This window comes from Mauremys reevesii, linkage group 1 (genome assembly GCF_016161935.1).
Source record: "Mauremys reevesii isolate NIE-2019 linkage group 1, ASM1616193v1, whole genome shotgun sequence".
NCBI classification, from domain to species: Eukaryota; Metazoa; Chordata; order Testudines; family Geoemydidae; genus Mauremys; species Mauremys reevesii.
Genome location: NC_052623.1, coordinates 202,002,754 through 202,016,442, shown reverse-complemented (window position 1 = coordinate 202,016,442; position 13,689 = coordinate 202,002,754). Strand labels below are relative to the sequence as shown.

The 13,689-nt window shown below is 40.9% G+C and overlaps 1 protein-coding gene across 4 annotated transcripts in view; it reads right to left on the bottom strand.

Moving 5' to 3' along the window:
- Positions 1 to 13,689, bottom strand: part of CMSS1 (cms1 ribosomal small subunit homolog) — a 385,325-nt gene that overhangs the window by 175,732 nt on the left and 195,904 nt on the right. The window contains exon 1 of one of the 4 annotated variants that reach the window (XM_039537831.1): positions 9,276 to 9,305. The exons of the other annotated variants lie outside the window; for them this stretch is intronic. The gene's annotated coding sequence lies outside the window, so the exon portion shown is untranslated. Of the gene's footprint in view, positions 1 to 9,275; positions 9,306 to 13,689 lie in introns of those variants that run through there. 4 annotated transcript variants of the gene reach the window in all.

Genomic DNA, 13,689 nt, shown 5'->3' with positions numbered 1-13,689 from the left:
CAAGGCACGGACCAGGCCGTCTCTTCTATGTCTCTTGGGGTATGTCTACACTGCAATGTAAGCCCAGGCTCAGACTCAAGCTCAAGCCTAACCTGCCTTTTCTCTGTACACAAATCATGCTAACCCAGGGTACCAGGGATGACCACAAGTACCAGCAGATAGCTAAAAAGCTGACAGCTTTGCAAATTTACCTAACCAGTGACCAGTGCTGGGAGTGGATTAAGCAGCTCAAGAGCGAGTACCAGAAGACCAGGGACCAGAACTGCACCTCTGGCAACTCGCCAATCTCATGCCCATTTTATGAGTTTGACAGGGGGCTGGGCACTGAGCTCAGCATGGAGCCAACCATGGTGCATGACAACCTGGCCAGCCGGAATGGTGCCCTGCTGTCTCCTGAATCCAACATGGGGACTGCTGGGAGCCAGCAACAGGCTCCAAGTGAGGAGCATGAAGTGACTCTGTTTCTGAAACCAGTTCCAGAGAAGGCTGTGGTACAGGATCAACAGCAAACTCTGGGTCCAAGCCCAATGTCAGTATTATAAAAAATCCAAACAAACACACAAATGATAAAGTCACTGTAATTGAGCAGCACCACAGGATCAATGTCCAGTCGCTGGACCCCACTATCCTATGGCAAGGTTCCAGTCACGCAATCTCTTAACTAGATAATGGTTCACATTTAACTATTTTTTCATGTTCCTCGCAACAGAGCACACGCATCTAATAATGGAATTATTTGAAATCTATCACTAATCTTTAACCTGATTGTCTCTAAACCAGAAGCTAGCTGACCTCTGTCTGGTAGAAAGCTGGTCATTCTTTGGGAATATTTCAGCCTCTGTACAAAATCTATTTTGGAATTGCAATAAAAGAAATGGAAACTCTTCAGCATGATGTTACAATTCTCCAATTTCTGTCAATATTATGGTAGAATGACATCAAGGAATTACAGCTGCCATATTGCTGACTGTACATTGGATATCTGAAGGCACTCAAAGGATTAAATAGTAATCCTATTCTAAATGGTTCAGGTTGTTGTTTGCCTGACAACTTCTGGAAGTCAAAACAAACATGGCATATATGTTTTCCTAAACTGAACTCAAGAGACGAGCACACTTTCTTTCCACTGTCTGTACATACCATTTGTTAGTAAACTGGTGCATATTTTCCATCTATTTATGTTCACTGGCACCATCTATACTACATGCTCCTTTCTTCTCCTACATAGCATCTCCTCTAAACCTCATTAACTAAACTGAAAAAGTAGTGGAAGGGCTAACAAGTGAACTCAAGGGCTAAAAACAATATGTTGGTCTACAACCAACTGTAAACAGTGACATTGATTGTAAAAGACCTTTTAAAAACTGCACCAAGAAGTCCTATGGCTGTTTATGAACCTTTTTGATATACAGTTTATATATAACTTATATGAAATAAATACAGTAAGCTGTTGTATAATTAAGGATCCTCATCACATTACAGTTTTGCATTCACTTAAGCAAGGTCCTGTCCTGAAGTGATTTTTCAGGGTCAGATCACCACCTCCCACAAGTAAAACCCATGGGAAGAAATTTCTGTGAGGTTCCTCTCTTGGAAATCCCCTTCACATCTCACTGGGGAAGTAGCGTTTGCCTCCCCCACTCTGAAGAAAGACTGCAGGGCCTGCCTCCTAACATGGCATATCCTGGGGCATATGGAGCCACGTCTCCATCATCAGCTCTGGATCTTATCCCTAGCTTCTTGGCATCGCAGCTCCATTACACTCATGCTACCAAGTACTCTCCTTGGCCACAGCTGCCCCTAGCATCTCCAAAGAAAACATTAGCAAGTCCTAGGTTGCAATGTCTTTGCTGACTAAGTTTCATGGGGCTGGAAGGGAAACATTGTGTGTACCCTTTGGCCCCATCTTCACTCATCTATCCAGCCCCAACCCCACACCTCTAGAGAGACCCCTGCAAGACCCAGAGAGGGGAAAGAACAATATCATAGACATGACTGATTCCCCCTTTCCATAAAAAAGTGGGAAGATCCAAGTGTGGAAGGCCCCCTCCTCTCTTCCTGGATATTGATGTGGGTGGGGTAATCTGATCCTAGTTCTGACTCAGTGGTTACAAAGGCTAAGCTACCATGGAGGCCAATGGGAAATAAGAAGGCACCAAATAACATCTGAGTAAGGGGGCTTCAGGATTAGCTCCCACTGCATAAAAGTTTCTACGTATACTCAGTAGTATTACATGAGATGACAAGGCATCCAAATCTTGAATATTTTTATTTTCATGGATAGCACAAAAGTATCCTAAGACTCTTAAAGATAGAAACAGAGAGTGCAAGTTTTAAGCAGCAGCACTAGGAATTTCTGGTTTACCGTAAGTTTAATGTTCAGAATGAAAATTCATAACTTGGTTCCCAGTACTGCAACATACTAACTGCCTCATCTCCGACGTAAGAGCTGAGAGTGCTTAGCAACTGTCATAAGGTTATCAACACCTTGGACAATCCTGAGTACACATTTAAATTCCCATGGCAAATCTGTGCATTACTTCATGCTTTGTAGATCCTGGATTTCCTTCCTATACTTACAGATACAATCAGCATCTAGATACTTGGCAAAATTTGAGTCAGTACCTATTGTTCCTATTCCTCAATCACTCAGACAGCTAACATGTACCTTCCTGCCCCTTTCTCCTTAATTACCAACAATATTTATTGTAAAGAAGTGCACCAAAGTCCACTGCAATAGTTCTTTCATGCTGATTAAACTGCGACAAAACATTTTGGTCGGAGAAAAAATGTCTTAAGTTCATGAAGCTAAAAACCAAGCTGCACAAAACTGAAGCATTCCAAAGTTTAAAAATAATGATTTTAAACTGCAAGAGCCGAGCTGTAATTTTGTGCAGTTCAGCATGACATCATGGTTTATATAGGGCCAGCTCAATAAATCAAACTTCACCTAATTAGAGATCCTACTGCATTTCTACATTATTCAGACAAATAATTAAAACAGGACAATCCATAACACAAGCCAGATATGTTTACTAAAATATGTTCTTTTCAATCTTTTTTAGCTTCACTGCTGCTTACAGAGCTTTCACATTTACTAAATTATAGACCTGAAGCTTTTATTTTAGTCTGACTTCACTTTCAAGGAATTCTTCAATTAACTTTACGCTGCTTTAAGCTCTTCGTCCAATGAGAAAACAATCTGTGGTTTCTAACTCCTTCTAATGCCAATGGCTGCCATCCATGTTCAACTTTCAGATATACTGTCTTTTCAGAGCCAGGTTCTGTTTACTTAAAACCAACTAGTTGTCATAGCATTTTGACAAGGAATATTTTAAAAAAATTAAAAAAGGAACAATACTTTGTGATGGGTAAATTAGTAGGAATAATTAGGTTTACTGTTACTTTTTGAACAGATTATAGCAAAAACTTGGTCAAACCAGAGCAATCAACTCAAAGTGAAAAGCCCTTATTAGTTAGGTTGTTACCAAATCTTCTCTGTATTTACTGATCATCTGTGACCCACACTCTTTTATTTTTTAATTGTGGGTTTTGTTGAAAGCAGAAGTTTATGAAATGTCAAAACATTTTAAGTCCAACAGAAGGATGCTATCCAGCTAAGGTCACCATCAGTGGAAATGCAGGAAGCTTTTTGAACGGCTAGATATCCTGCTGCTAGTGCAACAATCATTGACTAAGTACAAGATGTCAAATCAAAAGCCAAATACAATTTCATAAAAAGCATGAGTTTAGAGAGAGGTTTATTTGCTAAGCAATAAAGGCTTTTCCCCTAAACGCTGAGTTTTGTTCATTATTTTTACTGGCTGTTTTTTAAAATACACACACACACACACACACACACACACACATATATATATATATACACACACACACACTTTACTCATCAATTGCATCAACAAATGCAGTGTTTGAAATATTAAGCCAATAATCCAAGAGCTAGCTTTCTATAAAAAGCATAATACAGCAACCTAGAAGAAATGGGAATACACAGAAAAGGAGGCACATATCTGTATTAGTTCAGTACCAGTTTAATTCTGACATCTTTTGTGACAAATGTTAACCAATGAAAATCATGGAAGAGTTTTAATTTACTGTAATATTGTAATTTATTAGGTGTCAAAATTAACCAAACCACACTCAAGACTATCTAATGTAGTGCACAAATATGGTTACAATGATATGGCAAATGGACTTCCTGCAAGTACATGCAGACTAAGCAGGTGGACAAAAGAATCCTTCCAAACTTTTGCTGGACATATTTTAGTTCAAGACAACATTACAGCCACATGCACTAGTAATGACAAACAGAATTGGAGGAATATTGGCAAGGTAGAGTGTTAAGGCCAATGGTGAATCTGGAGTCACTTGCACAGAATGTTCTAAAGGATCTGACTCTAGAAATAATCCAAGTCATATTTTCTTACTAGTTCTCATCTAGAGTCAGGTGCACAGGTATTACAGTGCCTACACACCAACAGCTAAATTAACAGGGCTACACGCTACTTGAAAAGCACAACATTACTCAATTTTCCTCCCTTTTGTTCTCCTTCGCAAGCCTTGCTCCCACACGTCCCTGGTGGGGCACAGCAGGAAGCACAAATCTATTGCACTTCAGCTCAGGTGTTTATGCAGGCTACGTACTAGAGCAAGTAATGGCAAGTGTTAGGCGTAGTCCTACAATTTAAGCAGCAGTAAGTCTCAAGCCCCTTGACAGCACCCGAGGAGACATGGAGTTACGTATAGTCCTCAATAGCTAATGAGGTGGTTAGCTATGTGCTTCACTCTTAGGCCTTATTCTTCCTACCAAGCACAAGCAGTTTGGTGGCTGCACACGAGCACTCTTTAATGCAGGATCGGGTTCTGCTCATCGTTTTTTATTTTGTGCGCCACACCTGCGCTGTACACAATAACACCCTTAATCTCCACCAATTGGAATTTATATTATCAGTTTCAACAGGCAGCAAACACAGAACTGCAATTCATTCTATCAAGATCCGCTAAAGAAAAATGGATCTCCAAACCCAATATTCGCACTCTCCTTATCTTTTTCCACTTAGCCTTATTTAAACAGCAAATAAACAACATAAGAGTTTTCAGAAAACAATGTGGGTCAGAGTTCCTGTTAAAAACCATACTGCAGGGATGCACTGTAGAACTCCTTATATGAGCAGGTGGCATAAGGGTGGGATGAAGAGACTTCCGTTACAACATTAATCTAATTCCACAAAACCCTTTTTGGAGAAGTGGTGCAGGTCTTGGGATCCATGTACGGGAGAGGCTGGAACGGCTGTTCTCCATTATATTGCATTCCCCTTCCCCTTCAAGAGAAAAAAAGAGAGCAAACTCAAGTTGACCCTGTGAGCATTAGCTTTGCAGGATTTCCTTTCTGCAGCTAGGAACACCTTTCTTTCTTATGGGCAAGTTTTAGGATGGTCAGGGATTCATAGAGTCAGAGCGCCTTAGGGAAGCTGGGACCCAGATTGAAGGCAAAGGACTTGTGGATCTATAGGTTTTTGCTGGTTTATGAGAGTGGAATTCCAGGCTAGTTCCATGAGGGGAGCAAACCCCACACACTTCTAGAGATGATGATTTCCACAGCATGTACAATCTCAAGAAGTTTCTCTGCCCCTATGTGGGTATAACCCAACCAGGGATATGTTCTGGCCTATAATTATTGAATCAAGATCTTCTCTCAAGCTCTTCCACCATTTTTTATATTGGGAAATATGCCTATCTCATAGAACTGGAAGGGACCCCGAAGGTTCATCAAGTCCAGCCCCTGCCTTCACTAGCAGGACCAAGTACTGATTTTGCCCCAGATCCCTAAGTGGCCCCCTCAAGGACTGAACTCACAACCCTGGGTTTCGCAGGCCAATGCTCAAACCACTGAGCTATCCCTCAAACACCTGCCTTCCTGATATAAATAATATTTTAAACCATGACCAACATCTAATCTGGGAACTATTGTTCCTGTTAGTCTGATTTGTAATTAAAAGAATCAAGGACACAAACCTAAAGCCTCAGTTCTGTTAATGTGTGCCATAAACTAGTTTGTAAAGTAAATTTGCTTTGAAATGACTACCTGTCTGGACAGAAACATAATGAATAATCGTTGTTAAAGGATAGCATTTGGGATCACGACCACAAAAAATTCCTCTCATCACCAGTAAGTGACCAGTGATCTTCTAACAAAACCCCAGGATTTCCCAACATTACTTCTGCAAGCAATAGTAAAAATTAAAAGAGGTGACCTCCCTAGAGCAAACCCACAGCCCTATTTTTGTAATATGCTTTTGAAGCTCGATGCTTATAAAAATGAAATATTTTCGTTCTCTTGTGTAAACTTGTACAGATTGCTTGCTATTGATCTTCTGAGTCATGTTTCTGGCAGTAAATGGGTATCCTACTAGAAAATATAAGTGCTAGAGAACAACTGATGTAATGTATTAGTAATTTAAGTTTGTATTTAACTCTTCCAACTCAGCAGGAGATACTGTCTGTACAAAATAAGGATATCCAACAACAGTGAAAACAAGGAACCAAAATATTTAAAAGTTACATTTAAAAGATCACATTTTAATGTGAAGGATTTGGATTATACTCATTAATTTTTTTTTTTTAAGGTTATGAGCTACATCATACATTCCTACTAAGGTTTTTTTTTAAAGGGAAAATGGTTGCTTCAGTCTAGGGTATCACTGAGAGAGAAGGATTACAGCTTAATCAGGCTGCTGTATTCAGGCTGCTGGATTTCCAGTTGACTCTCCGAGCCACACAGGACAATCTTCAGAAGTTTGAGAGCCAGGGCGCGTGTGCTGGGGCTCAGGGCTTAAGCCCCGCGCCCTGGAAGCTGTCTCTTGTGTGGCTGAAGCCCAGAGACACCCCTTCCCCACTGGGCTGAAGCCAGAGGTGACACATGGGGGGCATGTGAGGTCACCTCACCCCCTCCCCCCGATTTTTGCCAGGGTTTGCTGGCCCCACTCGGTCACATGGTGCTACCAGGCCCCCTCCCTGTGTGGCAGCTGCTGGAGCTGGCAAGCTGGGAGCTGCGGCCCTAGGGAGAGGCAGCGGCAAACACCTGGGAGCTGCAGGGAGGGGCTGCTAAGGGTAAAAGGGAGGGTGTGCTTGGGGGCATGAGTCAAGCAGTTGGGGGGGCTGAACCTTTAAATTGTGCCCCACCAGAGCATGCACCAGTGGTCTCTGGCAAAAGCCCCTAGCCCCATCATCCCACCGCACAGAAGAAGCCCTGAGTTTCTCCCCCAGTCTGTTAGGCGGAGAATAGGGGTGGGGAGGCTCCGCGAGCCACACTTCAACTGTAAAAGAGCCACATGCGGCTCGCAAGCCGCAGTTTGGCCAGCCTTGGAATATAGGTTAGAGAAAATTACACACATGCCTACCATATATATCTGTACTCTGTGCATAGCATATGTATACAAACTGTATGTGCATCTGCGGCCAAACGCTGCCTCTACGCTTACACAACCCAGAACAGACGCTCACCAATATTACAGGGTTATGGGGTCCCTGTCACAGGAGGAACATTCCACCATCCCTACCACAAACTCATCCAGATAGTTTTGGTAGAAGCAGAAATAATCTGCAGAGGGAAGCTGAGCATCAGGGATGTATGTAGGTACAAAAGCCAAATGGGAAGTCTATGTTCCTTAGGTGAGGTGGGGCTTGAGGATTTTGGCACCAGCAAAGATCAGCATGAAAATCTCCTGCTCTTTGCTCCTCCTCCTGCTGCGCATGTGCTTCTGTGCGCAACGATGAACAATGTGCTCCCAGAATTTGTCTCATAGCCTCCACAGTGTTAACCTGAGAACACCATCAAATAATCTAACAGATGGAGGGATAAGAAAGAAGCACACCTATATCTTCAGTGCATTAGAGGACTTAGCCACACAACTTGCATTGATTTTAATGGAGTGCTATGGCTAAATTCCAAGTACCGGTAAGTCTTTTCCAATAATCATTTGATTGTTGGAAGAAGTTCTTTAGCCTGCACTATGCAGGAGGCCAAACTATATAATCATAATGGTCTCTTCTAGCCCTAAAATCTATGAAAATTCAGATGGTATAGTTTAAAGACAAAGAGATCTCATTTCCCAGCATGTATTACATTACTTCTTTATTTTATTTTTAGTCCTCTATAAACATACAAAACCCAGAGGAATACACAGTATACGGAAGCACAGAAAATATGCTCTCACTTGCCTCAGATGCAAACAGCTACATACTGTCCAAGTGACACATAGTTTTGACCAAGGAGATAGCAATATCAGTGTTTCCATAATTCTTTATGAAGAATTACAGGATTTTAAATGTCTCTTTCCAGCATTACCTCATGCATGGGCCTCTCGCTAATTAAAACTATATACATATAGAAAAAGCAAACATCAGTGCTGCAATACTATGTATCAATGTACAGTATCCTTGGCAAAAAGAAATGGCCTGCTGTTCTCAACCAAAAGTCAATTTCCATAAGTTAATTGTGAATTGTAACCAGACAAGATCTCTTTTCTAAAAAAGTTTCCAGCAACTGGCAAACTGTGTCCAATACACAGGAAATCATATTTATAGTTATACTCTCCACAATGTACCAATTCTCCTCTCACTAGGAGAACCAGTGGCAACTTCTAAATGAATGGTCTTGTCCCTAGAATTCTATCATCACAATATACAATAGCTAATTCTAGAGTCAATACTTGGGGGGTGGGGAGGGGAAATATAGCAGAGAGGTCCCTTCCATTGCTAAACAATCCATAAAATAAAGACCTATCAGACTTCTCTACTCAAAAGAGCAAGAGTTTGAAATCCTGCTTTTGCAACCCTTTGTCTCATCATTAAAACCATGATTCAGTGAGGTACTTAAGCACATGCTTAACTTTAAACGGAAGAGTAATCCCATACTACCCATGTGCTTAAATATAGCATTTAATTAAGGCCTAAACAAGTTACAGCCTCATCTGTACCTGCTAATTATAAACTCCTTTAATATGCCTACATTTTTAACATAGAAAATGGGGATGAAAACCAACAAAGCATTTATATGAAACTTCAAGTGCTCTGATAACAAGCATTTAAGAACACGCATAATTACTTGGTAATCATCTTGTCTTCATGGTTTTTCCTATGATTCAGAGAACCATGCACCGTTACTAAGGCAAGTCCCACTTGCCTTAGTAACTTCACTTTGAAAAGCAGAAAGGTAAAATTTCAAAGCTTTTAATAAAGACAGGTTAATACTTTACCAAACGTCAAATTCCACCAAGGGCAAAAGCACTGCAAGAAGTGTTCTTACCTACAAGTAAGAAAAGTAAAAATCATCACTAAGTATATCACACTTTAAAAACACCAGTAATTCCAAAATAATGAATTGTGGATATCATGACAACCATGGAACAACCCAAAGAAAACAAGACACTAACATCAGAACAGGAAATTGCCATTTCTTTGACCCAGTAATTAACATTAACAGGGAGACTGCTAATATATACAAACAAGCAATAAAGGAAATTTTGTATTAGTACAGTGAAACCCAAGGGACCAGTTAAAAAAAAGGGTTACTTAATAGAGGTGGGATTTCATCTAAAATTCACACAAAACTACTGAGAACCACATGTGGAGACTGCAAGGTGGTCACTTAAGAGAGAAGCTTGCTTGCTGGAGATGAAGGTCCTTCATTCATATTTCACGGTGTTTAAAAAATGAGCAATACTATACATTTATTTGAATTCAGACGTGTGTGCATGGGCTGTTATGTGCAATCATTAGGGATGTGTCTTTGCTTGTCCTTGTCATGCTGAATTTTGAAGTTTGATTCCAAATAATTGTTAACTTTTGTAAACAACTGTGATCAAAGGAATTTGTTGTGGAGCTAATTAAATTTTCACTGCACCATTCCCTTCTTTTCCGTTTACAGTGGCAAAGTGTGAAAATGGGCTGGGGACCAAAAACCACACATAAACAAGTAGTTTTCATTTTTTTGTTGAAAATGAATCAGACAATTTTTTAAAAATTGATTTTTTTCACAAAAGTGTTAGTTTTCCAAAAATATTTCTTTAAAAAGTTTCAAAATGAAAAATGTCAACCAGCTCTAGTTATTACAAGTTAAGAGAAATCAGTTTTTTTCTTTACAAATAATTTTTTTAATTGTGTTTATTAATCTTTGCTTCTTTTTACTTTTGAAAACTCTTTGCAGTTCCTAAATATGTATAGTGGGCATTAGTTATCCTGCAACAAGTGGTCTCTAGTGAAAGGAAAATATGTTTTATGAACAGGACCGGCTTTAACTTGTTTGCCTCCCCAAGCAAAAAAAAACCCGCCTCGCAACACACACCCCCAAGCGCCGCCCCGCCGTAACAACCGCCACCGAGCGCCACTCTGCTCCGCCGAAACAATCCCCCACGAGCACCACCCTGCCCTGCTGAAACACACACACCCGAGCGCTGCCCTGCCCCGCTGAAACACCCCCCCCCCCGAGTGCCATCCTGCCCCGCTGAAACACCCCCCCAGAGCACTGCCCTGCCCCGCTGAAAGAAACCCCCCGAGAGCCGCCACGCTGAAGCGCACACACACCCCCAAGCGCTGCACCGCCCGGCCAAAACAAACAACCCCCGAGAGCCACCTGGCCGAAACAAACAAAAAAATCCCTCGAGCGCCGCCCCCCACCAAACCAAAAAAAAACCCCGAGTGCCACCCCACCACCCGAAGATTGGCCGCCCCTTATAAGGTGCCGCCCCAAGCATGTGCTTGGTCGGCTGGTGCCTGGAGCCGGCCCTGTTTATGAACAGGGTCACATGAAACCTGTGGCTAAATCCACAGTAAAATCTGAACAGGATTGTTCCGATACTTGATTTGAAATTCAAGTCTCCATAAGCAAGGACGTTTTGGAGGCTTTGTTTATTTGTTCCTCATTGATATAGTAGGCATGCGGCAAGTCTCCAAAAAGGGCCATATTTTTCGGAGTTTAATGTACTCACACTACTCACACCCACATCGTATATTATTTGAAAGCTTATTTTTACATCCATTTTGAAGCGGTATGATGCGGAGCTATCAAGTGCTGCCATAAGCCTGTAGGAGAGGTGAAACAATGGTACCCAAAATGAGAAAGTGTCCTTTTTTTAGATAGTTCCAGAAATACTGCAACATGACTGACTACAGTTTTTACTATTTAAGTTAATTTCAATACCTTAATGTGATATTTATTGGTCAAAGCTACCAAAAGACAATGTATTAAAAGACTTTTATTGGTTTTGCATGAGCAAGTTTTTTTCCCCCAAAAATAATAATGCTGTTTAGCATGTGGCAAAAATGGTGAATATCAATATTTTGCAATATATTAACATGAAAAGTGTTCACATATTGTTAATTCTTAGAGTATCTCATAAGTTTTCTGTATTTTCAACTAAAATTTGATGACCAGATCAGTCTCATACCGAAGGCTGTGCATCAGTAGCGGTAGATTGCATACCCTCAGTTTGTACTGCCTAGTGGGTAGCTATAGATGTATGTGAATTCCTAATGTAATGCTTCTCCATTTGTAAGCTTTTGTACATATGATGTAGCATCTAGTATGCCTGATAGAAGGTTCCAGTTTGTAACTGCCTATGCATGTAGCACTATCCTTTGAAATATTCTAGAAACTAGCTTTTTAATTCAGTGATAGTTATACACAGATCAGTATCAGTGTTAGAGATGACACTGAACCATTTCATATTATGAACGTGAAAAAGTTATGAGAGAAAGAAGTGGCCTAAAAAGTAGTTGTGAGGACAAAGTCCACAAACAAGTCCTTGTCTCTGCACTGAAGAGGGATGAAAAGCATGTTAAAGCTCTTACCAACCATGTCATCAACAATATGACAAACCCGTTTGACCCTGAATCACTTCCAGAGGTAATTATCAACATGTCTACTGGACTGCGAGTAACATCATATATACAAGGGTCTCTGCTGAAAATAGCAGATGTTGGTGAAGAACAAATGGAGAGATTTGTGAAAGGTGTATTTGATCCTGAGGGGACACTACAGCTTCTTCAGCCCAGTCACCAATTCTGGCATTCAAACATTTGCTGACATGGCTAAAATGACCAAATGTAAGCCTAGCAAGGGAGACAATCACAGCAGCTATCAGTTCAGAAATTGTTTTCTGCTGAGTCCTGTCCTTACCAAGATGCAAAGATGATGTTTCAATTGCAACTCTTCTTAATCATGCAATACAACCTGTATCTATATCCCTCTTCCATGCTGATGGAACAACAAAACAGACAACGTTGAATTAAGGCATCAGCTGGAAGCTCAAACTGAAAGAATCCATGAGCTAAGAGCATACAACAAAGAAATCACAGTGTACATCAGACGCTAGGACTGTCATACAAATTATGGCTGGAGACAAATTCCATACATCTAATGAACTGGTCGCTGAGTACTTGAGGCAGGTCCTAAAAGGATATGACAAAGCTAATTCTGTAATCAAAGTCTTTGACAGATATGACAACAGTAACTCTGTGAAAACTGCAGAAAAACCACGCTAGACAGGATCTAAGATTGGATGAAAGAAATACCAGGTGATTGGTAGATGCCCCTGTGCCTCTGTGGAAAAAGTTTCTAAATATGGCATCCAATAGGAAGACTCTTGTAAAATTCCTTTTTGAATATATGGTTCATAAGGCACCTTAGAGTGCAGAAACATACACAACACAAACCCTCTTCCTTACTGGAGGCTTTTCCAGTGGTGAAGTAGCAAGTCCATCATCATTAGATGTGTTGAAAAAGCCCAAGCCTTGCTCAGAACTCAAGAAGAAGTGGACACAAGGATGGTTTTTGGATCTCTTGGTGACAAAGGACCCATAGTAATTAGATCACTTGATACAGGTGTTTTGGTCTTTGCTGTTCACTCCTTTCCCAAAATGGAGCACATAAATAACATAGGGATTGGAGCAGGTACCTTTACCAGCACAACTGACAAGCTTCGCTATGACATTGTGAGGATCATCCAGACCAATAAGGGGTGCTGTCCCCACCTGCCTTGTTACTTAAGATGCTTTAATGCTATGCTGCTACAAACCCAAGCCTTGACACCATAGCTAACCGATAAGCATAGAAGTCTCACCCCAGCTTCCACCACCCTAGTTACTCTTTGTAGAGTGACCCCAACAGCCCTTCCAGTTCTGGGTTTCCCCAAATCCATTTACCCCCCATCCTTAATTACCAGACACTCAGACTTTCCCCTTCTGGTTCATAACCCCCAAAAGAGTGACACCTGACCCCAATTATGAGTTCACTTTGACACACACACTCTGCACAACAGTGACCTGCTTGGGATAAAAATAAACAAAAGCTTTATTTGATAGAAAAATCAAAGATGAAATAGTCAGGGAAAAGCAAATACTGACAAGTTACACAAAAAAATAAACAAAGACAGAACCTCACGTTTTACACTTCTGTATTAACTAGATTCCCTTTTCTAATACATTATCTATTTCCTCTGAACAGTTTTCCAGGGTACCTCCATCACAAAGGGGATCGAGCATTTCACAGACAACACCCACCTTGATGCTGGCCCTCAGTTTCTGGATGGCCTTCATTTCAAATTCCTTTTCTTTTAAAGGTTTGCAGTTATTTTTTTCTCTCTCTCTCAGACTATGGTGATTCATAGTATG